Source organism: Balaenoptera borealis, assembly GCF_965194805.1.
Source record: "Balaenoptera borealis genome assembly, chromosome: 3".
In the NCBI taxonomy this organism is placed as follows: Eukaryota; Metazoa; Chordata; class Mammalia; order Artiodactyla; family Balaenopteridae; genus Balaenoptera; species Balaenoptera borealis.
Genome location: NC_138866.1, coordinates 91,242,439 through 91,267,479, shown reverse-complemented (window position 1 = coordinate 91,267,479; position 25,041 = coordinate 91,242,439). Strand labels below are relative to the sequence as shown.

Below are 25,041 nucleotides of genomic sequence, written 5' to 3'. Positions count from 1 at the left end.
TACGGTTCTATGAAGCATTTTGTAGTGCTCTTTGTCCACTTGCTAACACATCTTGTACTGACTCCCCATCTTTCCCTGTGCTGTGCCCACCCCCGCTCCTGTAGTAGGCAGTCTCTAAATGGCCCCCAATGTACCACCTCACGATGTTCATGCCCTTGGGTAATCCTCTCTTCTTGAGTGTGGGCTGGACCTAGTGACTCTTCTAAAAACAGACTATGACAACAGTGGGAGGATGTCACTTCTGAGATTAAGTTGTATAAAGACTGTGACTTCCATCTTGTTTGCCCTCTCTTGCTCTCTTTCTCCCTCTTGGAACTCAGCTTTTGGGGAAGGCCCCCCGTCATGTTGTGAGCCTTGTGTAGAGGCCCATATGGCAGGAGACAGATATCATCGACCAACAACCAGCGAGGATGTAAAGGCTGCCAACCCCCACCTGAGTGAGTTGGGAGCAGATCCTACACCAGTGCAGCCTTGAGGTGACCACAGCCCCAGCAGATGCCTTAATTGCAGCCTTGTGAAAGACCCTGAGTGACAGGCAACCTCACCTAAGTTGCTCCTGGATTTCTGACCCACAGAAACTAGGAGATAATAAATGCATTGTCTTAAACAGCTGTGTTTTGGGGAATGCATTTGTAACACAGCAACAGATAATGAATGCATCCTACACCCTATATCACTCCTATCCTTCATTCCTTCTCCCTGGGATCACACTCCACAATAACGTGCTCACACATAGGTTTTGTCTCATGCTGTGCTTTCTGAGGAAACTTGGCTAAGACATATTTTCTTCATGCTCTCTGGTGTTTATTTGTTCTTTAGCTCATTCTTTTTTCTATTTTTAAATTTTATTTATTTATTTATTTATGGCTGTGTTGGGTCTTCGTTTCTGTGCGAGGGCTTTCTCTAGTTGTGGCAAGCGGGGGCCACTCTTCATCGCGGTGCGCGGGCCTCTCACTGTCGCGGCCTCTCTTGTTGCGGAGCACAGGCTCCAGACGCGCAGGCTCAGTAGTTGTGGCTCACGGGCCCAGTTGCTCTGCGGCATGTGGGATCTTCCCAGACTAGGGCTCGAACCCGTGTCCCCTGCATTGGCAGGCAGATTCTCAACCACTGCGCCACGAGGGAAGCCCCTAGCTCATTCTTTATGTTCCATGCAAACCTATTTATTTATTTATTTATTTACCCTAGAATAAGGTAAATCCTTTTGATCTGCTGTCTCCTCTTTTCTCAGCTCAGGATAGTTTTCCTCAGGATAGTGGTGTTTTGGCTGTTGTTTCTGTACCAGGTTTTCTCATTTCTCCCTCGGGAATGCTTATATGTGTTTTTGCCATGCGTCTTCCTTCCCTTACAATTATTCATTCTCTCTCTCTGTGTCACTTTTCCTTTGCATCCTGAAGTACATTCTCATGTTGGTTTTTCACATTTCTGATTCAGTTTTCAGCTAAGTTAGTTATTTTCATTACCAGCTCCAAATGATAGTGACTTATAGAATTGATAAAGATACCTTTTATGAAAAACGCTTATTTCTAATTAAGTTTTACATTTCCCTTTATTTGGCTGATAATATTTTTGCGATATAAAAGGTTATGGTAAAAGCCTAGTACCCTGGGGAATTCAGGAGAGGGGCAAATCAATGCAGGACCAGGTGGCAGTGACTTGAGGACAATGTAGAGAGAGTGAAGGGTGTGCTATTAGCTTGCTTTAACAACAAGCACAACTGTATTATGATCAGCCTACGCTTCCCATGAGATTTCACCAGAAGACGTGCAGGCCACACAGTATCATCCTCTTATGTGTTCCCCTGAGACTGCAGGTAGCCTTTCTGTGATTTCTTGTCTCCTTCAAAGCTACACTTGATATGCATTTGAATTAGGTTTCACTTATGTCAGAATATTTAGGGTGGGACCATACTACTGTGGTTTATTCCAGGTTCCACCCTCTCCCAGGAATGGCCTTGGCAGTAAGCAAGTAGGGTCTTTATTTCACAGCTGGGAAAAACTGGTTCATAGAGAAGTTAAATAATTTATCCAAGATCAGAAATTGAGGGGAATGGCAGAGAACTTTATAACATTCTCCTATATGCAGAAATTATTCATTTTAACAATTATACTGTTTTGAAATAAGTATATTTGAAAGTTTTTTTAAAATTTAAATTGGGGATGACTTTTGGTGAAGTCCTCAAAATTTACCTTCAGTATGTCCAGTTTTCCATTTCTTTTCCTCCTTCCCTCTTTTTCCTATCTCTGCGTACCTGTGATGTTTCAACAAATGATCCCTTATCAAAACATGGTCTAGGCAAAAGAGCTGAATCTGTACCCTCGTATAAGAGAATTATTTATCAGTGTTTAAGTTACTACTTATCCCTAAGATTTATAAATAAGTGAGTCTCTAATTGTGGAATATGGGAACTCCAAAACCTGAGATAGAGATTTGGTGAACTGAGGTGAAGAGTGGGGAAAGAAGTTTGGAAAAAATTTCTCTTCTTTGTTCTTGGAGCTTACCATGTAAGTTCCACTTACTTCTGCGGTTGGAATCTGCCTTGCAGTTACTAGCAGGATGCCCCTAGGAGACTACATCAGGAATAGTTATCCTACTTGACTCAGGCTTTCAAATTAAAAAAAATAGACTGTATTTTAAAAATCAGTTTTAGGTTCACAACAAAAATGAAGAGAAAGTACACAGAGTTTCCAAGTATCCCCTAACTGTCCCCACCCACAGCCTCTTCCACTGTCAACATCTTGCACCAGAGTGGGACATTTGTTACAACTGATGAACCTACACTGATACATCACCATTACCTGAACTCCAAGAGTATATATTAAGGTTCATTCTTGGTCTTATACGTAATATGCATCTGGGCAAATATATAATGACATGTGTCCACGATTATAGTATCATGCAGAATAGTTCTACTTTCCTAAAAATTCTCTGTGTTCTGCCTATTAATCTCTCCCTCCTCCAACCCCTGGCAATCACTGATCTTTTAACTGTCTCCGTAGTTTTGCCTTCTCCCGAATGTAATATAGTTGGAATCATACCTTATGTAACCTTTCAGATTGGCTTCCCTCACTTGGTAATGCTAAGGTTCTTCCATATCTTTTCACAGCTTGATAGCCCATTCCTTTTAGTGATGAATAATATTCCATTGTCAAGAGGTATCACAGTTTATACATCTAGTTTACCTACTGAAGGACATTTGGTTCCTTCCAAGTTTTGGCAATTATGAGTAAAGCTGCTGTAAACATCCAAGTGCAGGGCTTTTTTGGTGTTTTTTTTTTTAACTAGGAGGCCATCAGCATTATTTTTTCTACATGTATGTATGTTATACAAAATTAATACATACATATGTATGCTTAGTATACAAAATTAATAAAGAAAAAGCAAACATTTCAGTGTTCATTGTATTTTTTTTTAACAGCTTTACTGAGGATTAATTGACATTCAAAAAAGTGCAGTGTTATTTATTTTTTATACAGCATGTTCTTATTAGTTATCTATTTTATACATATTAGTATATATATGTCAATCCCAATCTCCCAGTTCATCCCACCACCGCCCCACCACTGTTTTCCCCACTTGGTGTCCATACGTTTGTTCTCCACATCTGTGTCTCTATTTCTGCCCTGCAAACTGGTTCTTCTGTACTGTTTGTCTAGATTCCACATATATGCGTTAATATACGATATTTGTTTTTCTCTTTCTGATTTACCTCACTCTGTATGACAATCTCTGGGTTCATCCATGTCTCTACAAATGACCCAATTTCGTTCCTTTTTATGACTGAGTAATATTCCATTGTATATATGTACCACAACTTCTTTATCCATTCATCTGTTGATGGGCATTTAGGTTGCTTTCATGACCCGGCTATTGTAAATAGTGCTGCTGTGAACATTGGGGTGCATGTGTCTTTTTGAATTATGGTTTTCTCTGGGTATATGCCCAGTAGTGGGATTGCTGGATCATATGGTAATTCTATTTTTAGTTTTTTAAGGAACCTTCATACTGTTCACCATAGTGGCTGTATTAATTTACATTCCCACCAACAGCACAAGAGGGTTCCCTTTTCTCCACACCCTCTCCAGCATTTATTGTTTGTAGATTTTCTGATGATGCCCATTCTAACTGGTGTGAGGTGATACCTCATTGTAGTTTTGATTTGCATTTCTCTAATAATTAGTGATGTTGAGTGGCTTTTCATGTGCCTCTTGGCCTTCTGTAGGTCTTCTTTGGAAAAAGGCCTCTTTAGGTCTTCTGCCCATTTTTTGATTGGGTTGTTTGTTTTTTAATATTGAGGTGCATGGGCTGTTTATATATTTTGGAGATGATTCCTTTGTCCATTGATTTGTTTGCAAATATTTTCTCCCATTCTGAGGGGTGTCTTTTCGTCATGTTCATAGTTTCCTTTGCTGTGCAAAAGCTTTTAAGTTTCACTAGGTCCCATTTGTTTATTTTTGTTTTTATTTCCAATACTCTAGGAGGTGGGTCAAAAAAGATCTTGCTGTGATTTATGTCAAAGAGTGTTCTTCCTATGTTTTCCTCTAAGAGTTTTATAGTGTCCGGTCTTACATTTAGGTCTCTAATCCATTTTGAGTTTATTTTTGTGTATGGTGTTAGGGAGTGTTCTAATTTCATTCTTTTACATGTAGCTGTCCACTTTTCCCAGCACCACTTACTGAAGAGGCTGTCTCCTCCATTGTATATCCTTGCCTCCTTTGTCATAGATTAGTTGACCATAGGAGTGTGGGTTTATCCCTGGGCTCTCTATCCTGTTCCATTGATCTATATTTCTGTTTTTGTGCCAGTACCATAGTCTTGATGACTGTAGCTTTGTAGTATAGTCTGAGGTCAGGGAGTCTGATCCGTTTTTTGTTTTTCTTATTTTTTTCCTGATTTCTTTGACTATTCAGGGTCTTTTGTGTCTCCATACAAATTTTTAGATCTTTTATTCAAGTTCTGTGAAAAATGCCATTGGTAGTTTGTTAGGGATTGCACTGAATCTGTAGATTGCTTTGGGCAGTATAGTCATTTTCACAATGTTGATTCTTCCAATCCAAGAACATGGTATATCTCTCCATCTGTTTGTGTCATCTTTGATTTCTTTCATCAGTGTCTTATAGTTTTCTGAGTACAGGACTTTTACCTCCTTAGGTAGGTTTATTCCTAGATATTTTATTCTTTTTGTTGCAGTGATGAATGTGATTGTTCCCTTAATTTATCTTTCTGATCTTTTGTTGTTAGTATATAGGAATGCAAGAGATTTCTGTGCATTAATTTTGTATCCTGCAACTTTACCAGATTTATTGATTAGCTCTAGTAGTTTTCTGATGGCATCTTTAGGATTATCTATGTATAGTATCATGCCATCTGCAAACAATGACAGTTTTACTTCTTCTTTTCCAATTTGTATTCCTTTTATTTCTTTTTCTTCTCTGATTGCCGTGGCTAGGACTTCCAAAACTATGTTGAATAATAGTGGCGAGAGTGGATATCCTTGTCTTGTTCCTGATCTTAGAGGAAATGCTTTCAGTTTTTCACCATTGAGAATGATGTTTGCTGTGGGTTTGTCATATATGTTGAGGTAGGTTCCCTCTATGCCCACTTTCTGAAGAGTTTTTATCATAAATCTCTGTTGAATCTTATCAAAAGCTTTTTCTTCATCTATTGAGATGATCATATGGTTTTTATTCTTCAATTTGTTAATATGGTGTATCACATTGATTGATTTGCCTATATTGAAGAATCCTTGCATCCCTGGGATAAATCCCACTTGATCATGGTGTATGATCCTTTTAATGTCCTGTTGGATTCTGTTTGCTAGTATTTTGTTGAGGATTTTTGCATCTATATTCATCAGTGATATTGGTCTGTAATTTTCTTTTTTTTGTAGTATCTTTGTCTGGTTTTGGTATCAGGGTTATGATGGCCTTGTAGAATGAGTTTGGGAGTTTTCCTTCCTCTGCAATTTTTTGGAAGAGTTTGAGAAGGGTGGGTGTTAGCTCTTCTCTAAATGTTTGATAGAATTCACCTGTGAAGCCATCTGGTCCTGGACTTTTGTTTGTTGGAAGATTTTTAATCTCAGTTTCAATTTCATTACTTGTGATTGGTCTGTTCATATTTTCTATTTCTTCCTGGTTCAGTCTTGGAAGCTTATATCTTTCTAAGAATGTGTCCATTTCTTCCAGGTTGTCCATTTTATTGGCATAGATTTGCTTGTAGTAGTCTCTTATGATGCTTTGTATTTCTGCAGTATCCGTTGTAACTTCTCCTTTTTCATTTCAAATTTTATTGATTTGAGTCCTCTCTCTCTTTTTCTTCATGAGTCTGGCTAAAGGTTTATCAATTTTGTTTATCTTCTCAAAGAACTAGCTTTTAGTTTTATTGATCTTTGCTATTGTTTTCTTTGTTTCTATTTCATTTATTTCTGCTCTGATCTTTATGTTTTCTTTCCTGCTACTACCTTTGGGCTTTGTTTGTTCTTCATTCTCTAGTTCCTTTAAGTGTAAGGTTAGATGGTTACTTGAGATTTTTCTTCTTTCTTGAGGTAAGGTTGTATTGCTATAAACTTCCCCCTTAGAACTCCTTTTGCTATGTTCCATAGGTTTTGGATCATTGTGTTTTCCTTGTCATTGGCCTTTAGGTGTTTTTTAATTTCCTCTTTGATTTCTTCAGTGATCTCTTGGTTACTTAGTAACGTATTGTTTAGCCTCCCTGTGTTTGTGTTTTTACATTTCTTTCCCTGTAATTTATTTCTAATCTCATAGTGTTGTGGTCAGAAAAGATGCTTGATATGATTTCAATTTTCTTAAATTTACTGAAGCTTGACTTGTGACCCAAGATGTGATCTATCCTAGAGAATGTTCCATGTGCACTTGAGAAGAACGTGTAATCTGTTGTTTTCAGATGGAATGTCCTATAAATATCAATTAAATCAATCTGGTCTGTTGTGTCATTTAAAGCTTTTGGTTTCTTATTAATTTTTTGTCTGGATGATCAGCCCATTGGTGTAAGTGAGGTGTTAAAGTCCCCCACTATTATTGTGTTACTGTTGATTTCCTCTCTTATAGTTGTTAGCATTTGCCTTATGTGCTGAGGTGCTCTTATGTTTGGGTACATGTATAATTGTTATATCTTCTTCTTGGATTGATCCCTTGATCACTGTGTAGTGTCCTTCCTTGTCTCTTGTAACATTCTTTATTTTAAAGTCTATTTTATCTGATATGAGTATTGCTACTCCAGCTTTCTTTTGATTTCCATTTGCATGGAATATCTTTTTCCATCCCCTCACTTTCAGTCTGTATGTGTCCCTAGGTCTGCAGTGGGTCTCTTATAGGCAGCATATATACAGGTCTTGTTTTTGTATCCATTCAGCATGCCTGTGTCTTTAGGTTGGAGCATTTAATCCTTTCACATTTAGGGTAATTATCGATATGTATGTTCCTATGACCATTTTCTTAATTGTTTTGGGTTTGTTTTTGTAGATCCTTTTCTTCTCTTGTGTTTCCCGCTCAGAGAATTTCCTTTAGCATTTGTTGTAGAGCTGGTTTGGTGGTGCTGAATTCTCTTAGCTTTTGCTTGTCTGTAAAGCTTTTGATTCCTTCATCAAATCTGAATGAGATCCTTGCCAGGTAGAGTAATCTTGGTTGTAGGTTCTTCCCTTTCATCACTTTAAATATATCATGCCACTCCCTTCTGGCTTGTAGAGTTTCTGCTGAGAAAGCAGCTGTTAACCTTATGGGAGTTCCCTTGTATGTTATTTGCCATTTTTCTCTTGTTGCTTTTAATAATTTTTCTTTGTCTTTAATTTTTGTCCATTTGATTACTATGTGTCTTGGTATGTTTCTCCTTGGGTTTATCCTGCCTGTGACTCTCTGTGCTTCCTGGACTTGGGTGGCTATATCCTTTGCCATGTTAGGGAAGTTTTCGACTATAATCTCTTCAAATATTTTCTCTGGTCCTTTCTCTCTCTCTCCTCCTTCTGGGACCCCTATAATGCAAATGTTGTTGCATTTGATGTTGTCCCAGAGGTCTCTTAAGCTGTCTTCATTTCTTTTTATTCCTTTTTCTTTATTCTGTTCCGTGGCAGTGAATTCCGCCATTCTGTCTTCCAGGTCACTTATTTGTTCTTCTGCCTCAGTTATTCTGCTATTGATTCCTTCTAGTGTCTTTTTCATTTCAGTGGTTGTATGGTTCATCTCTGTTTGTTTGTTCTTTATTTCTTCTAGTTATTTGTTCTTTAATTCTTCTAGGTCTTTGTTAAACATTTCTTGCATAATCTTGATCTTTGCCTCCATTCTTTTTCCGAGGTCCTGGATCATCTTTACTATCATTATTCTGAATTCTTTTTCTGGAAAGTTGCCTATCTCTACTTCATTTAGTTGTTTTTCTGGGGTTTTATTTTGTTCCTTAATCTGGTACATAGTCCTCTGCCTTTTCATTTTGTCTGTCTTTCTGTGACTGTGGTTTTCATTCCACAGGCTGCAGGATTGTAGTTCTGCTTTTACTGTCTGCCCTATGGTGGATGAGGCTATCTAAGGGCCAGGTGCAGGTTTTTATGTGGAATAAGTTTTAAGGAGAGTGTGATTGTTGGATTGTATGGTAAGAGTATATTTAATTTTGTAAGAAACTGCCAAAATGTCTTCCAAAGTGGCTGTACAATTTTGCATTCCCACCAGCAATAAATGAGAGTTTCTGTTGCTCTATTTTCTTGTTAGCATTTGGTGTTGTCAGTATATTGGATGTTAGCCATTTTAATAGGTGTATAGTGGTATCTCATTGTTGTTTTACCTTATAATTCCGTAATTACATATGATGTGGAGCATCTTTCCAGATGCTTATTAGCCATCGGTATATCTTCTTTGGTGGGATATCTGTTCAGGACTTTTGCCCATTTTTTAAATGTGGAATACATTGTCTTACTGTGAAGTTTTAAGAGTTCTTTGTATATTTTGAATAACAATTCTTTATCAGCTATGTCTTCTGCAAATATTTTCTCCCAGTCTGAGGCTTGTGTTTTCATTCTCTTGAGACTCACATTTCTATACATGAAAAATACTTTCTTTTTCATGTTCATTTACTGCCTGGTTCCTGAGAAGCAGCCAAAAGAGCTGAGGTGAAATGAAAAGGACATTATGTTCTGGTACCCATGGGGTATGGAGAACCTAAAATGCACAAGTTATTTCTTGTATCTTCTCAGCTGCTGAATTATATACATCTCATAACTAACAGCTTATATAGAGGGACCAAGGAATGGGGTATGTGGCTTCTGGGATTGAAGTTACTCTTAGGGATTTCTGCTGTATTGCTTGGAACCTCAGGACCTTGTTGTCTTGGACGTTTCAGATTATAAATATGTGTTTCTTTACCATATTGACTGCAGGACCAGCCCTGCCTCACAGACCTACTTATCAATGAAATGAATTCCTCCAGTGTGTATTGATATCATTGTGGTTTTAATTTGCATTTCTCTGATAACTAATGATATTGAACACCTCATTATGTACTATTTGCATATCTTCTTTTGTGAAATTTAAATATTTTGAACATTTAAAAATGCGTTGCCTTCTTATTATTGAATTGTAGGAGTTCATTATATATTCTGATATAAGTACTATGTCAGATATATATATAATATATATATATATATATATATATATGAAACACATAAATAAGATAGATAGATAGATAGGTCTGAAACAACCATTTCTCCTTTTGCCTTTGTATTTTCTTAACAGTATCTTTGATAAGCAAAAGGTTTTAATTTTGATGAAGTTCAATTTATCAATTTTTTCCGTTTATGATTAGTGCTTTTGTTTTACCTGTCTAAAAAATCTTCGCCTACCCAAAGTTCACAAAGATATTATACCCTATATTTTTATCTAAAAATTTAAAATTTTTATTTTTCACATAAATCTTTTCTGAGTTAAGTTTTTCATATTGTGTGAGGTAAAGCTCAAGACTTATTTTTACCCATGTGACTCTCAGTTTTCCACCATCATTTATTGACAAGACCATCCTTTCTTCATTGACTTACCTTGGCTCTTGTATAAAAATCAATGGATCAAAAAGTAGAAGGGAGACCTTCAATATGGCAGAGGAGTAAGACGTGGAGATCACCCTCCTCCCCACAAATACATCAGAAATACATCTACATGTGAAACAACTCCTACAGAACACCTACTGAACGCTGGCAGAATATCTCAGACTTCCCAAAAGGCAAGAAACTCCCCATGTACCTGAGTAGGGCAAAAGAAAAAAGAAAAAACAGAGACAAAAGCATAGGGATGGGACCTGCACCTCAGGGAGGGAGCTGTGAAGGAGGAAAAGTTTCCACACACTAGGAAGCCCCTTCCCTGGCGGAGATGGGAGCTGGGTGGCAGGGGGAAGCTTCAGAGCCATGGAGGAGTGTGCAGCAACAGGGGTAGAGAGGGCAAAGTGGAGGGATTCCCGCACAGAGGATCAGTGCTGAGCAGCACTCGCCAGCCCAAGAGGGTTGTCTGCTTACCTGCTGGGACAGGTGGGGCTGAGAGCTGAGGCTCTGGCTTCAGAGGTCAGGTCCCAGGGAGAGGACTGGGGTTGGCTGTGTGAACACAGCCTGAAGGGGGCTAGTGCACCACAGCTAGCCGGGAAGGAGTCCGGGAAAAACTCTGGACCTGCGTAAGAGGCAAGAGACCATCGTTTTGGGGTGCCCGAGGAGAGGGGATTCAGAGCACTGCCTAAATGAGCTCTGGAGACGGGCGCGAGCTGTGGCTATCAGCACGGACACCAGAGATGGGTGTGAAACTCTAAGGCTGCTGCTGCAGCAACCAAGAAGCCTGTGTGCAAGCACAGGTCACTATCCACACCTCCCCTCCCAGGAGTCTGTGCAGCCCGCCACTGCCAGGGTCCCGTGATCCAGGGACAACTTCCCCAGGAGAACACATGCCGTGCCTGAGGCTGTTGCAACGTCATGCCAGCCTCTGACGCTGCAGACTCACCCCGCATTCCATACCCCTCCCTCACCCTGGCTTCAGTGAGCCAGAGCTCCCTAATCAGCCACTACTTTAACCTCTTCCTGTTGGAGTGAAGAACAAATGCCCTCAGGCGGCCAACACTCAGAGGCGGGGCCAAATCCAAATCTGAACACCAGGAGCTGTGTGAACAAAGAAGAGAAAGGGAAATTTCTACCAGCAGCCTTAGGAGCAGTGGATTATATCTCCACAATCAACTCCAAGGTGAAACATGCCAAGACACATGTTAATCAAACTGTCAAAAATTAAATACAAAGAAAAAATATTAAAAGCAGAAAGGGAAAAACAACAAATAACATACAAGGGAATCCCCATAAGGTTAACAACTGATCTTTCAGCAGAAACTCTGCAAGCCAGAAGTGTGTGGCAGGACATATTTAAAGTGATTAAAGGGAAAAACCTACAACCAAGATTACTCTACGCAGCAAGGATCTCATTCAGATTCAGAAGGAGAAATTAAAACCATTACAGACAAGAAAAGTTAAGAGAATTCAGCACCACCAAACCAGCTCTACAACAAATGCTAAAGGAACTTCTCTAGGCAGGAAACACAAGAGAAGGAAAAGACCTACAATAACAAACCCAAAACAATTAATAAAATGGTAATAGGAACATACATATGGATAACTACCTTAAATGTAAGTGTATTAAATGCTCCAACCAAAAGATGTAGACTGGCTGAATGGATACAAAAACAAGACCTGTATATATGCTGTCTACAAGGGACCCACTTCAGACCTAGGGACACGTACAGACTGAAAGTGAGGGGATGGAAAAAGATATTCCATGCAAATGGAAATCAAAAGAAAGGTAGTACAGCAAGTCTCGTGTCAGACAAAATAGACTTTAAAATAAAGACTATTACAAGAGATAAAGAAGGACACTACATAATGATCAAGGGATCAATCCAAGTAGAACATATAACAATTGTAAATATTTATGCACCCAACATAGGAGCACCTCAATACATAAGGCAAATGCTAACAGCCATAAAAGGGGAAATCGACAGTAACACAATCATAGTAGGGGTCTTTAACATCCCGCTTTCACCAATGGACAGATCATCCAAATTGAAAATAAATAAGGAAACACAAGCTTTAAATGATACATTAAACAAGATGGACTTAATTGATATTTATAGGACATTCCATCCAAAAACAACAATACACTTTCTTCTCAAGTACTCATGGAACATTCTTCAGGATAAATTATATCCTGGGTCACAAATTAAGCCTTGGTCAGTTTAAGAAAATTGAACTCGTATCAAGTACCTTTTCCAACCACAACGCTATGAGACTAGATAACAGTTACAGGAAAAAAATCTGTAAAAAATACAAACACATGGAGGCTAAACAATACACTACTAAATAACCAAGAGATCACTTAAGGAATCAAAAAGGAAATCAAAAAATACCTAGAAACAAATAACAATGAAAACACGACGACCCAAAACCGATGGGATGCAGCAAAAGCAGTTGTAAGAGGGAAGTTTATAGCAATACAATCCTACCTCAAGAAACAAGAGACATCTCAAATAAACAACCTAAGCTTACACCTAAAGCAATTAGAGCAAGAAGAGCAAAAAAACCCCCCCAAAGTTAGCAGAAGGAAAGCAATCATAAATATCAGATCAGAAATAAATGAAAAAGAAAAGAAGGAAACAATTGCAAAGATGAATAAAACTAAAAGCTGGTTCTTTGAGAAGAGAAACAAAATTGATAAACCATTAGCCAGACTCATCAAGAGAAAAAGGGAGAAGACTCAAATCAACAGAATTAGAAATGAAAAAGGAGAAGTTACAACTGACACTGCAGAAATACAAAGGATCATGAGAGGTTACTACAAGCAACTATATGCCAATAAAATGGACAACCTGGAGAAATGGACTAATTCTTAGAAAAGCACAACCTTCCGAGAGTGAATCAAGAAGAAATAGAAAATATAAACAGACCAATCACAAGCCCTGAAATTGACACTGTGATTAAAATTTTTCCAACAAACAAAAGCCCAGGACTAGATGGCTTCACAGGCGAATTCTATCAAACATTTAGAGAAGAGCTAACACCTATCCTTCTCAAACCCTTCCAAAATATACCAGAGGGAGGAACACTCCCAAACTCATTCTACGAAGCCAGCATCACCCTGATACCAAAACCAGACAAAGATGTCACAAAGAGAGAAAACTACAGGCCAATATCACTGAACATAGATGCAAAAATCCTCAACAAAATACTAGCAAACAGAATCCAACAGCACATTAAAAGGATCATACACCATGACCAAGTGGGATTTATCACAGGGATGCAAGGATTCTTCAATATACACAAATCAATCATTGTGATACACCATATTAACAAATTGAAGGAGAAAAACCATATGATCATCTCAATAGATGCAGAAAAACCTTTCAACAAAATTCAACACCCATTTATGATAAAAACCCTCCACAAAGAAGGCATAGAGGGAACTAACCTCAACAGAATAAAGGCCATATATGACAAACCCACAGGCAACATCATTCTCAATGGTGCAAAACTGAAACCATTTCCTCTAAGATCAGGAACAAGACAAGTTTGTCCACTCTCACCACTATTATTCAACATAGTTTTGGACGTTGTAGCCACAGCAATCAGAGAAGAGAAAGAAATAAAAGGAATCCAAATCGGAAAAGAAGAAGTAAAGCTGTCAATGTTGGCAGATGACATGATACTATACATAGAGAATCCTAAATATGCTACCAGAAAACTCCTAGAGCTAATCAATGAATTTGGTAAAGTAGCAGGATAAAAAATTAATGCACAGAAATCTCTTGCATTCCTATAGACTAATGATGAAAAATCTGAAAGAGAATTTAAGGAAACACTCCCATTTACCATTGCAACAAAAAGAATAAAATACCTAGAATAAACCTACCTAAGGAGACAAAAGACCTGTACGCAGAAATGTATAAGACACGGAATCAACATTGTGAAAATGGCTATCTACCCAAAGCAATCTACAGAGTCAATGCAATCCCTATCAAAAAATCTATGGTATTTTTCACAGAAGTAGAAGAAAAAATTCATAATTTGTATGGAAACGCAAAAGACCCCAAATAGCCAAAGCAATCTTGAGAAAGAAAAACAGAGCTGGAAGTTCAGGGTCCCAGACTTCAGAACATACTACAAAGCTACAGTAATGAAGACAATATGGTACTGGCTCAAAAACAGAAATATAGATCAATGGAACAGGATAGAAAGCCCAGAGAGAAACCCACACACATATGGTCACCTGGTCACCTTATTTTTGATAAAGGAGGCAAGAATATACAATGGAGAAAAGACAGTCTCTTCAATAAGTGGTGCTGGGAAAAGTGGACAGCTAGCTACATGTAAAAGAATGAAATTAGAACACTACCTAACACCATACACAAAAATAAACTCAAAATGGGTTAAAGACCTAAATGTAAAGCCAGACACTATAAAACTCTTAGAGGAAAACATAGGCAGGCAGGACACTCTATGACATAAATCACAGCAAGATCCTTTTTGACCCACCTCCCAGAGAAATGGAAATAAAAACAAAAATAAACAAATGGGACCTAATGAAACAAAAGCTTTTGCACAACAAAGGAAAACATAAACAAGGCGAGAAGATAACCCTCAGAATGGGAGAAAATATTTGCAAATGAAGCAACTGACAAAGGATTAACCTCCAAGGTTTACATGCAGCTCAATATCAAAAAAACAAGCAACACAATCCAAAAATGGGCAGAACACCTAAATAGATATTTCTCCAAGAAGATATACAGATTGCCAGCGAACCCATGAAAGGATGCTCAACATCACTAATCATTAGAGAAATGCAACTCAAAACTACAAGGAGGTATCACCTCACACCAGTCAGAATGGCTCTCATTAAAAAATCTGCAAAGAATAAATGCTGGAGAGGGTGTGGAGAAAAGGGAACCCTCTTACACTGGTGGTGGGGATGTAAATTGATACAGCCACTATGGAGAACAGCATGGAGGTTCCTTAAAACCTAAAAATAGAACTACCATATGTCCCAGCAATCCCACTACTGGGCATATACCCTGAGAAAACCATAATTCAAAAAGAGTCATGTACCAAAATGTTCATTGCAGCTCTATTTACAATAGACAGGACATGGAAGCAGCCTAAGTGTCCATTAACAGATGAATGGATAAGGAAGATGTGGCACATATATACAATGGAATATTACTCAGCCATAAAAAGAAATGAAATTGAATTATTTGTAGTGAGGTGAATGGATCTAGAGTCTGTCATACAGAGTGATGTAAGTCAGAAAGAGAAAAACAAATACCATATGCTAACACATATATATGGAATCTAAAAATTAAATAAATAAATAAAAATGGTTCTGAAGAACCTAGGGGCAGGACAGGAATAAAGATGCAGACGCTGGGAAATTACTTGATGACACAGGGAGTGGGAAGTGTAAGCTGGAATGAAGTGAGAGAGTAGCATGGATTTATATGTACTACCAAATGTAAAATAGATAGCTAGTGGGAAGCAGCTGCATAGCACAGGGAGATCAGCTCCATGCTTTGTGATCACCTAGAGGGGTGGGATAGGGAAAGTGTGAGGGAGACACAAGAAGGAGGAGATATGGGGATATATGTATATGTATAGCTGATTCACTTTGTTATAAAGCAGAAACTAACACACCATTGTGAAGCAATTATATTCCAGTAAAAATGTTAAAAAGGGGCTTCCCCAGTGGCGCAGTGGTTGAGAATCCGCCTGCCAAAACAGGGGACACGGGTTCGATCCCTGGTCCGGGAAGATCCCACATGCCGCGGAGCAACTAAGCTCGTGTGCCGCAACTACTGAGCCTGTGCGCTACAGCCCGTGAGCCACAGCTACGGAGCCCGTGTGCCGCAACTACTGAAGCCCGTGCGCCTAGAGCCCATGCTCCACAATGAGAGAAGCCACTGCAATGAGAAGCCCGCGCACCTCAACGAATAGTGGCCCCCGCTCGCCACAACTAGAGAAAGCCCGCGTACAGGAACGAAGACCCAACACAGCCAAAAATAAATAAATAAATAAAATTAAAAAAAAAAAAAGTTTAAAAAAAAATCAATGGCTCATATACATGTGCATCTAATTGTGGACTCTCTTGTTTATTCCATTGATCTATGGAATATCCTTCCACCATTACCACACTGTTTGGATTACTCATTTGATTACTTAATCATAGGGTAAGTCCTCTAACTTTGAGGTTTATATTTCCAAATTATTTGGGGAAATTCTGGTTCACCCAAGATTGCATAGCCCTATCCCTCTCAGCGCCTTCTCCTTACAACTAAAAGTCCCTGGACAAAACACAATTATGAGCATAGGAAGTCTCTGAAAGGTGGAAAAAAGAAGATGGGCTGCCTAGAGATTTCACGACTTAAGGAAGAATAGGTGGTGAGTTTCTGAGTTTCCCTATAACCTCTTATATATCTTGAACAGGGAGCTGCAGAAACCTCTAACCTAGAACCACCAACAGGCACAGACAAAATGCTCCCCCAAATCTTCCAAACAAATGACAAATAACTCTGTTCCTCCTTGTCAAAGAATGGGGAAAAGGGTGGCCTAACAACAAAAAGCATTTTTGGCCATACCTGCACTACTCCATCCAAACACCAATGGAAAAACCACAGCCCCCTCTCCAAACCACAAAAACAGACTGTGTGCTCCAGTCCCCCAGCCTGTCATCAGGGCTGAGTGGGAAGCTGATCTTCCATTCCCTGCTCTGATTTTCACATCAGGGTAGTGTCTGCAGAGTCCAGTGGTAAGCTGAGACTCCATGCCCACTGAGCAGCAACAAGAATTAAGGAGGCAGTGCGAGGTAGTGTTAGTCACCAGTAGGTTGAAAGGAGAGATAGATGAATCCACAATTATAGTTGGGGACCTCAGTACCCCATTCTTAGCAATTGATAGAATTACTAAGCAGAAAACTTCTTTGGCTATTTTAGATCCTTTGTATTTTCCCTATAAATTTTGAATCAGTCTTTCAATCTGCATAAAAGCCTACTGGGATTTTATATGGAATTATGTTTGTCTATAGGTTGTAGATCTATAGATCAATTTAGGAAGAATTTGCTTCTTAATATTGAGTCTTTCGATCTGTAAACTGTTATATCTTTCCATTTATTTAGGTCTTTAAATTCTTTTTGCAATGTTTCATAATTTTAAGTGTACAAGTCTTGCACATATTAAGTTTATTTTCTATTTTTGATTATATTTTAAATAATAGTTTTTAAAAATAAAAATGTCTTTATCTAGCCTTCAAGATATTTTTGCTAGATATAGAATTTGGAACTAATATTTTGTTTTGTTTTGTTTTAATTCTGAAGGCATTGTTCCATATTTTTCTTTCCTCCATAGTTTCTGATGAGCAGTCAATATTCATTTTTGTCATTGTTCCCCTGTATATAGTGTGTAATTTCATTGTCTCCTTTCAGGATTTTCTCTTTCTCTTTGATTTCCAGCAGTATCAGCATAGTTTTCTTCATGTTTATTCTTCTTGTGGTTTGCTGAGCACCTTCAATATATAAATATAATTTTCTCCAAAATAGGAAAATTTTGGGTCACTATTATTCAAAAGTTTTTATGCTCTCTGCTCTCTCTCTCTCTCCTCTCCTTCTATAATGTCAAATACATGCATGTTTGACCCTACTGTGTTCCCATAAGTCCTTGAGATTCTGTTAATTTTTTTCTCAGTCTTTTATTCCTGTGTTCTTCATATTGGATACTTTCTTTTGATTGATATTCAAGTTCTCTGACTCTTTTCTCCATCATCTCAATTCTATTGTTAAGCTCATCCAGTATATTTTTAATTTCAGATATTTGTCAATTCTGGAATTTCCCTTCTGTTCTTTTTTATCATTTCTATTTCTCTACCTTTTCATTCATTATGGGCATATTTTCCTTTAGTCATTGATCAGAATTATAATACCTGCCTTAAAAATTCTTGTCTGCTAATTCCAACAACTGGATCACTTTAGGGTTTGTCTCCATTAATTGTCTTTTCTCCTGAAAATTACTTGCATTTTTCTGTTTCTTTGTATGTTGAGTATCTTGGATTGTATCCTAGACATTGTGAATTTAAGTTGTATAGACTTTTGATTTTGTTGTATTTCTCCAAAGAGAGTTGTGATTTTGTTTTCTTAGGAGGCAAGTAACTTGTTGGACTCAAACTATGAACTCAGTCTCTTTGGCAATAGTTCAAATTACAGTTCACTTCTCATATCCTTAACTGGGTTTGTTGCAGTCTGTCTACCTATACAAATTTAAGGGTTAGGCAGATATTTGGGATGAATGTATACACAAAATTTGTGACTCCCCCTCTCTGGTGTTCTCCTTTTTGGGGTTACACCCTCACTTTCCAGCAGCTATGTCGCCCCAAACTTTGTATTCTGTTTCTTTGGTCCAGAAAGTCTGTGGATTGTCTCTCAAGTTTTAGTCACCCTGCAGAATGCTGGTTGCAGCCTGTCATCAGACTTAGTGCCATAAAAACGGGATACACACCGCACCCTGTGCCATATGCTTCCTTTAGGTGTGAATTCCCCTCCGTAATCTGACTGCTTTTCTTCACACTGCAGTCTTTTAGATAATTTTGTGGTGGTTGTTGTTATTTTTGTTGTTTTGTTCTTTATATTTTTTCCAGGATTTATTGTTATTATCTGTGGAAGGGTCAGGCTAGTAGGAGCCTATTCAGCCAAACTAAAAGGAGTCTACCCAATGGTAGTGTTTAAAAGTTTTAAAAAATCCATTTTACATTATTTTTTATGCTAGCAAATAGAATTATAATGGACTTCTATAAAGATCTGTGTGCTGTATCCTTGCTGAATTTATAGTTCTAGTCACTTTTTTGTAGATTCTTAGTGTGTTCTATATACACCATCATTCTAAATTTTGAACACACCATCATACTATTCCTTAACCTTTTAATGTCTAGAATTTTTAATAACGCCCCCTTTTTTATATTCCCGATAATGGTAATTTGTATCTTCTCTCACTTTATCTTGAAGAGTGCTGAACTTATATTATCCATAACAAGCTTTTAGGAATGTTGAAAATATTAGACCGCACCCTAGGAGGTGTCACCTTGGGCTAGGCAGTTCCCCGTGGCCAAGGGCAGTGTTCAGTTAGGGACACAGCTGTGAGCTGTTAGCAGTTAACATTCCCAGCAACTGGGGGATGGGCACATTGATCCAGAAGAAGAGATCTTGGCAGAGAACAGTATATTATCCACTTTGGAAGAGAAAACACATTTTGAGTGTGAGATAACTTTGAGCAAAAGCAGGGTGTTAAATAGCAAGATATTTGCAGAGACAATATTAAATTTGGCTTGGTGAGGGCCAAGGGGCAGAGAGGTAAACGTGGAAAGGGCCCAAAACAATGCCCAGAAACTTGGGTTCCCTGGGCCCCTAGGGGCCAAGGAAATTAGTAATGTCTAACCTAGACACAATGATAAGTCTGCCCAACTAACTGTCAACTTTGCTTTCTAATGCTCATGGTTATCCTGTGCTGCAGGGCACCTAGACTAATGGAAATGGATATTTATTTTTACTCAGTACAGAATAAAATATTTCAAAACATGGGTCTTCAGTGAAAAATTAATAAAGGGAGCCTTTGGTGGTAAAAGGTTGGAGGTCTTTGGCCTGGAGCATCAGGTGAAAGCCTTTTGGCTTAAAATCTGCAGCAGGAATATACTTCTAGGTTTCTGACCAAGAGGGTAATTCTAACGTACTCTCAAATCTTAAGTAAATTTTTTTTTGCCTATTGTAGACAGGTTTTAAACAAAGAATTCTCTTCTCTTAAAAGAATAAAACACATTTGTAAAGTTTTCTTTAATTGATGTCATTTGAGTATCTACATGCAATTATAATATTTATCATTCACAGATCATCCAGAAGTGAGTGTGATACATGAATGTAGTTTCTTAACCATCTCCCCAAATTCCAACCACTGTTCCAAATGGAGGTGTGTAGTTCTTTTTTATCCTGGTGTTTCCTAGGAGAAGAGTTCGTTTTTGGTGTCCCACCTTTCCTCTTTAATTACTCAAAATTATTACCCTGCTTGCCTTCTGAATCTCTTCCTAAGAATATGTCTGAAACTCAAAGAACGAATGCTGGTTAACAAGAGGGTTATCCGTTCGAGATCAATTTGCAGGTTTATCAGGAATCAAAACTCTAAACTCTAGGAGAATGCAATTTTAATTAGCTGATGAATGTGATTTCTTACAGATGCTCAAAAATCTAAACCCCGAATCTCTCCAAAGCAGCCCTCTGCATCTCCTTGCCTACTGGCTACTCCACCTTGGTTGAGCTGCCTTCAGAATTGCCACGTAAAAAAAGAACCAAACTCACCATCTTCTCCCTTCTGCATTCCCAATTTCTCTCCTCCTCCATTTCTCAATTTTGTTCATCCCCCATCCAACCATCTTCAAGTGTCAGTGTCATCTGGCTTTCCCTCTGCATTGCTTTTCATATTCAGTCATTCACCCAGCCATGATGGTTCTACGAAAATCACACAATCATTTTTCTATTCTGTTTCATGTGTGCTCCCACCTCCCTGGAGAACGCTCTCATCACCAAGACCCAGAGGCTGCATTAGCCTCCTGACCTCCTTTCTTAAAGATTTCTGTTCTTCAGTCCTTCCAGCATGGTGACAAAATATTAATTTTCTAAGTCATGTCACTCCCATGCTTTAAGTTCTTTAATAAGGTGTATTTCCTTACAGTCCTCAGTCCTCTGGCCACAACCAACTTTCTAATCTTGTCTCTCACCCTCCTTCTGCTTTATACAGCCCACCTAGTTTTATCCACCTTCTACACAGGTTGTATACTTCCCTGTTTTGTGTGGCCTTCCCTTGTACAAGAATTCCCGCTCCCATATGAGAGGAGGGCTCCACTGCTCTCCTGCAAAAGATTTTTCCAGTTTTCAACCTCTGGCTAATCTCCTCTTTTCTCCATGTCCTCTCTGGCTCTACTCTCTCTCTCCTCTGAACATCTAGAATTCCGATTCTCTGTCTACTTAGTATTTAAGTGTATATTACTTAATTTTGTTAGTTCCACTTTCTTAGTGTACAGGGTTTAAAATATTATATTAGACATAACTGTGACCCTGTGTCTCCCTTCAGCTGAAGGTGGATCCCAGGCTGATCCTTTTCTTTTGTGGAACACATAGGAGAAGCTGAGAAAGGGGAAAACTCTGCCTACCCAAGGTCTGTGGGCTGGGAGGGTAGGTTGCAGAATCCTAGGAGAGAGGGTCGGGGAGGAGAGGAAGAGAACCGGGGTGAGGACAGGTGGCATTGTTGATCTGAGAGATTTGGTGAGAGTGAAATAGGGTTTGAGGGAGGGTTTCGGCAATAAAGTCTTGCTGTGTGCAGCGTGGAACAAAATTCCCTTTACACCTCCTCAAGAGACCTTCAGTAAAGACTTACAGTATTTTTTACTGAAGATTGTATCAGATGTTTTCTCATGAAGTCAGATTCTGTTTCTTTTTTATGTGTGTTATGCACTGAATGTGTCCTCCTCAAATTCATTATGTTGAAGCCCTAATCTCCAGTGTGATTATTTAGAGATGGGGTCCTTGGGAAGTAATTAGGGTTAGATGAGGTCATGAGGGTAGAGCACCCATGTTGGAATTAGTGGCTTTATAGGAAGAGGAAGAGTGAGAGATTGCTCGCTCTCTGCCATGTGAGGACTCAGAGAGAAGACTGTCATTTGCAAACCAGGAAGATGGCCCTTACTAGGAACTGAATCAGCCAACACTTTGATCTTGGACTTCTGGCCACAAAAACTGTGAGAAACACAACTGTCTGTTGCATAAGCCACCCAGTCTGTGGTATTTTGTTACGGCAGCATGAACAGACTAATAAAATGTGACACTGTGCTGTGATAGGCTTTCAGGTGAGGACAAGAAGGTCTAACTCTGTACACACACACACACACACACACACACACACACACACACACATTCTCATCCAGTTTGTAAGTTCTTTTGGAACAATATCTTTTATTTCTCAGTATCTCATACAATGCCAAGCAGTACCGTGACTATAAGAACCCCACTTGCTACCCTGACTTGTTGGTTTGTCTTTGGTAATCCTGGACCTTTGTGCCCCTCTTCACCCAGTTCCAATAGATCTGTCATGGTCTTCATGGGGTCTCCCAATGAAGTGCATGGGTCCCAGTGACTATGCAAGGAGACACGTCAGGGTTTGGGAAGAAAAGAAAATGAAAACACATACATATATGCACACACACAATATCATCCTTTAGAATTTTAATTTTTGGTATATTTTATAATGTACATACAAAGCACAATAGGCATATAATGAAAACTTCTTGGTAATTACAGTATTAGACTTGAAATCTCCTTTGGGAGGATGTAGTTCAGGATTCCCATTCCTAGATTTACTTCAGGGAGCTGGTCACTTTACAAATACAGATGCCTACGGCCCATCTCAGTCCTACTGCCTCAGCCTGGGGTGAGTGTTAGGAGGAGGAATATGAAGTTTAATAAACTCCCTAGTTCCTTCCGAAGCAACCCCCTCATGGCTCTGTTTCCCACTGAAATCTAACACCCTCATTTTCCTGAAGAGAAAAGTGACTCTTGAAGAAATAAAATGACTTGCTGAGGACACAGCAGATTAGTAGCAGAGTCTAGACCCATGTCTTCTGTCTTCTAATCCTGTGCTTGTTCCATCTCACATAAAATGTGGTTCATTTTCAAGCTATAAGCATAGTTTCCTAGCGTTTCCCAGACTCTCCCTTCTCCCATTCTATCACTCTGGATACTTCCCAGGGGTTTATTATTTGTGGAAAGATATCCAGAGTGATGTCATTAATATCATTGCTCGCAGACTCATGCACAAACCGAGAAAGTTCAAGCTGCAGCATGTTATGTTGCACAAATGACTTAGTTTCCAGATGGAACTCACAGGGGGCAAATTTTAAACCTACTAAGTCATGTTGATTGGGATTAGAAAATACAAAAGCATGTGAACTTTTGTAGATGTAAGAAACACAAAGGGAGGACCACTAGCAAACCTATTGTCAGCATAGGTGGATTAGATACATAGCAGTCCTAGCAGTTAAATAGAGAATTTAGAGGAAGGAACAGGTTTGGGGAGTTTGCCGATACATTAGTTATCTATTTCTGTAGAACAAATTACCTCAAAATGTAGTGGCTTTAAACACCACACATTTTATTATCTCATAGTTTCTGTGGGTCACCAGTTGGGCACTGCTTAGCCAAGTGCCTCAGACTCAGTGTCTCTCACAGCTGCTAGCAAAGTGATGGCCGGGGTTGCAGTCTCCGCTGAAGGCTTCCAAACTCACCCATGTGGGTGTTAGCAGAATTTAGTTCATCCAGGGCTGCTGGACTGAGGGCCTTAGGTCCTTAATGGCTGTTGACCTGAGACCTCCGTCGGGTGCTTGCCACGAGGCCTCTCATAGGGCAGCTCAGAACATGGCAGCTGGCTTCCAGCAGCTGGAGCAAGCAGGAGAGCCAGAAAGGGTAAATAAGATGGAATCCAGAGTCTTTTTGTAATTTAATATTGGAAATTATGTCCCATAAGCCCCACTCAGTAGGTCCAGCCCACACTCAAGGGGAGGGGATCACCCAAGGGTGTGAGTACCAAGAGGTGGGGCTCGTTGGGGGCCATCTTGAAGGCTGCCCACCACGCCTGTGGGAGGACTAGGTGGAGATCCCCAGCAGGAACATGGACATCTGAATTTGAAGCTCTAGGGAGATATCTGGGCTGCAGATACAGATCTGGGAGTTAGAAGCATTTTATGAGCAGGAGGTGAAATCATGGGAACAGATAAAGTCAGCCAAGAAGAACATTTTTTTTAAGGTATCCATTAATTACTAGTATCCACAAATTGTTAACTTCTTAGAGAAACTTCATACTGAAAGTAAAAACAAAACCATGTAGGAAAAGATAAATGTCACTAACCAAAGCTGCTTGTCACTCCTAATGTGATTAAAACTTTCAGACTGGCCCTGAAAATTTGGGTTAGGGCATGTGGCATTTCCTGTTAGGATTAGAATATTATTAAGATTCTGAGGAAAAGCTCATTCCCCACAAAAATTCCATAACATAGGTGACTAAATGAAACCTGGAGAGTCTCCTGATGAAGAAAAATAGTCTAGCTTGTTCTTCATCAGTTTTAAACTACAGATCTGATGGATCTCAGAGTTTCCAAGTTTGGGGTGGTGAATATTATAAATATTCATATGATTAATTGTAGTCATTTAAAGGCCTACTCCCACACTCCCACGATACACCTCCTGTTCATAAACACCCAGCCCAGGGCGTGTCACAGAAGCTTGGAGAGCTAGGACTATGTCATAGTGAAGGATGGGGAAACACCTCATATGACCCCTTTGGCCCTTGATCTTTCTTCCCTCTGTGCCTTTGCCTCATGGCCATTGCTTCCTCCTGGAATGTTCGACCCAGACTGTTCTATGCAGCCAAATCCTACCCTCCCTTCAAGGCTCTGTTCAAATTCCATCTCTTCCATTAAGGCTTCCTGACTGGACCACCCCACCTCCCTCCTCCCTGGACTCCTGTTTTGGTGCCACTCATTTTTGGATACTAATGGCCGGGGACATTTTCTGTGCTTGCTTTTATCTTATTCATCAGGGGTTGGCAAACTATGGCCTGTGCGGCAAATCTGCCCCCACTGTCTGTTTTTATGCGGCCTGCAGGCTAAGAATGGTTATTGCGTTTTCAAATTGTTGAAAAAACTTGAAGAATAGTAATATTTTGTTACATGTGAAAATTATATGGAATTCAAATTCAATGTCCGTAAAGTTTTATTTTGGTCAATAAAATGCTTGCAGACATTTGCTTTCTTTTGCCTCTCGGCCCACAAAACCTAAAATATTTAGTCTCTGTCACTTTATAGGAAGTTTGCTGACCCCTGCTACAGGCACTCAGTTCCTCCCTCCTGAGAGAGGGTGTTGCCCTTCAGGGAGGTCACCATTCTGACACTTTCTGGTTGCTTC

General features: G+C 39.2%; 1 long non-coding RNA gene across 1 annotated transcript; it reads right to left on the bottom strand.

Annotated features, from left to right (window-relative positions):
- Nucleotides 1-826: 826 nt before the first annotated feature.
- LOC309626569 lies at nucleotides 827-21,979 on the bottom strand. The gene is made up of 2 exons (XR_014243293.1): nucleotides 15,915-21,979; nucleotides 827-15,855 (listed from the first exon to the last, which is right to left on the bottom strand). It is a non-coding gene; the product is annotated as an uncharacterized lncRNA (long non-coding RNA).
- Between the last annotated feature and the right edge of the window lie 3,062 nt (nucleotides 21,980-25,041).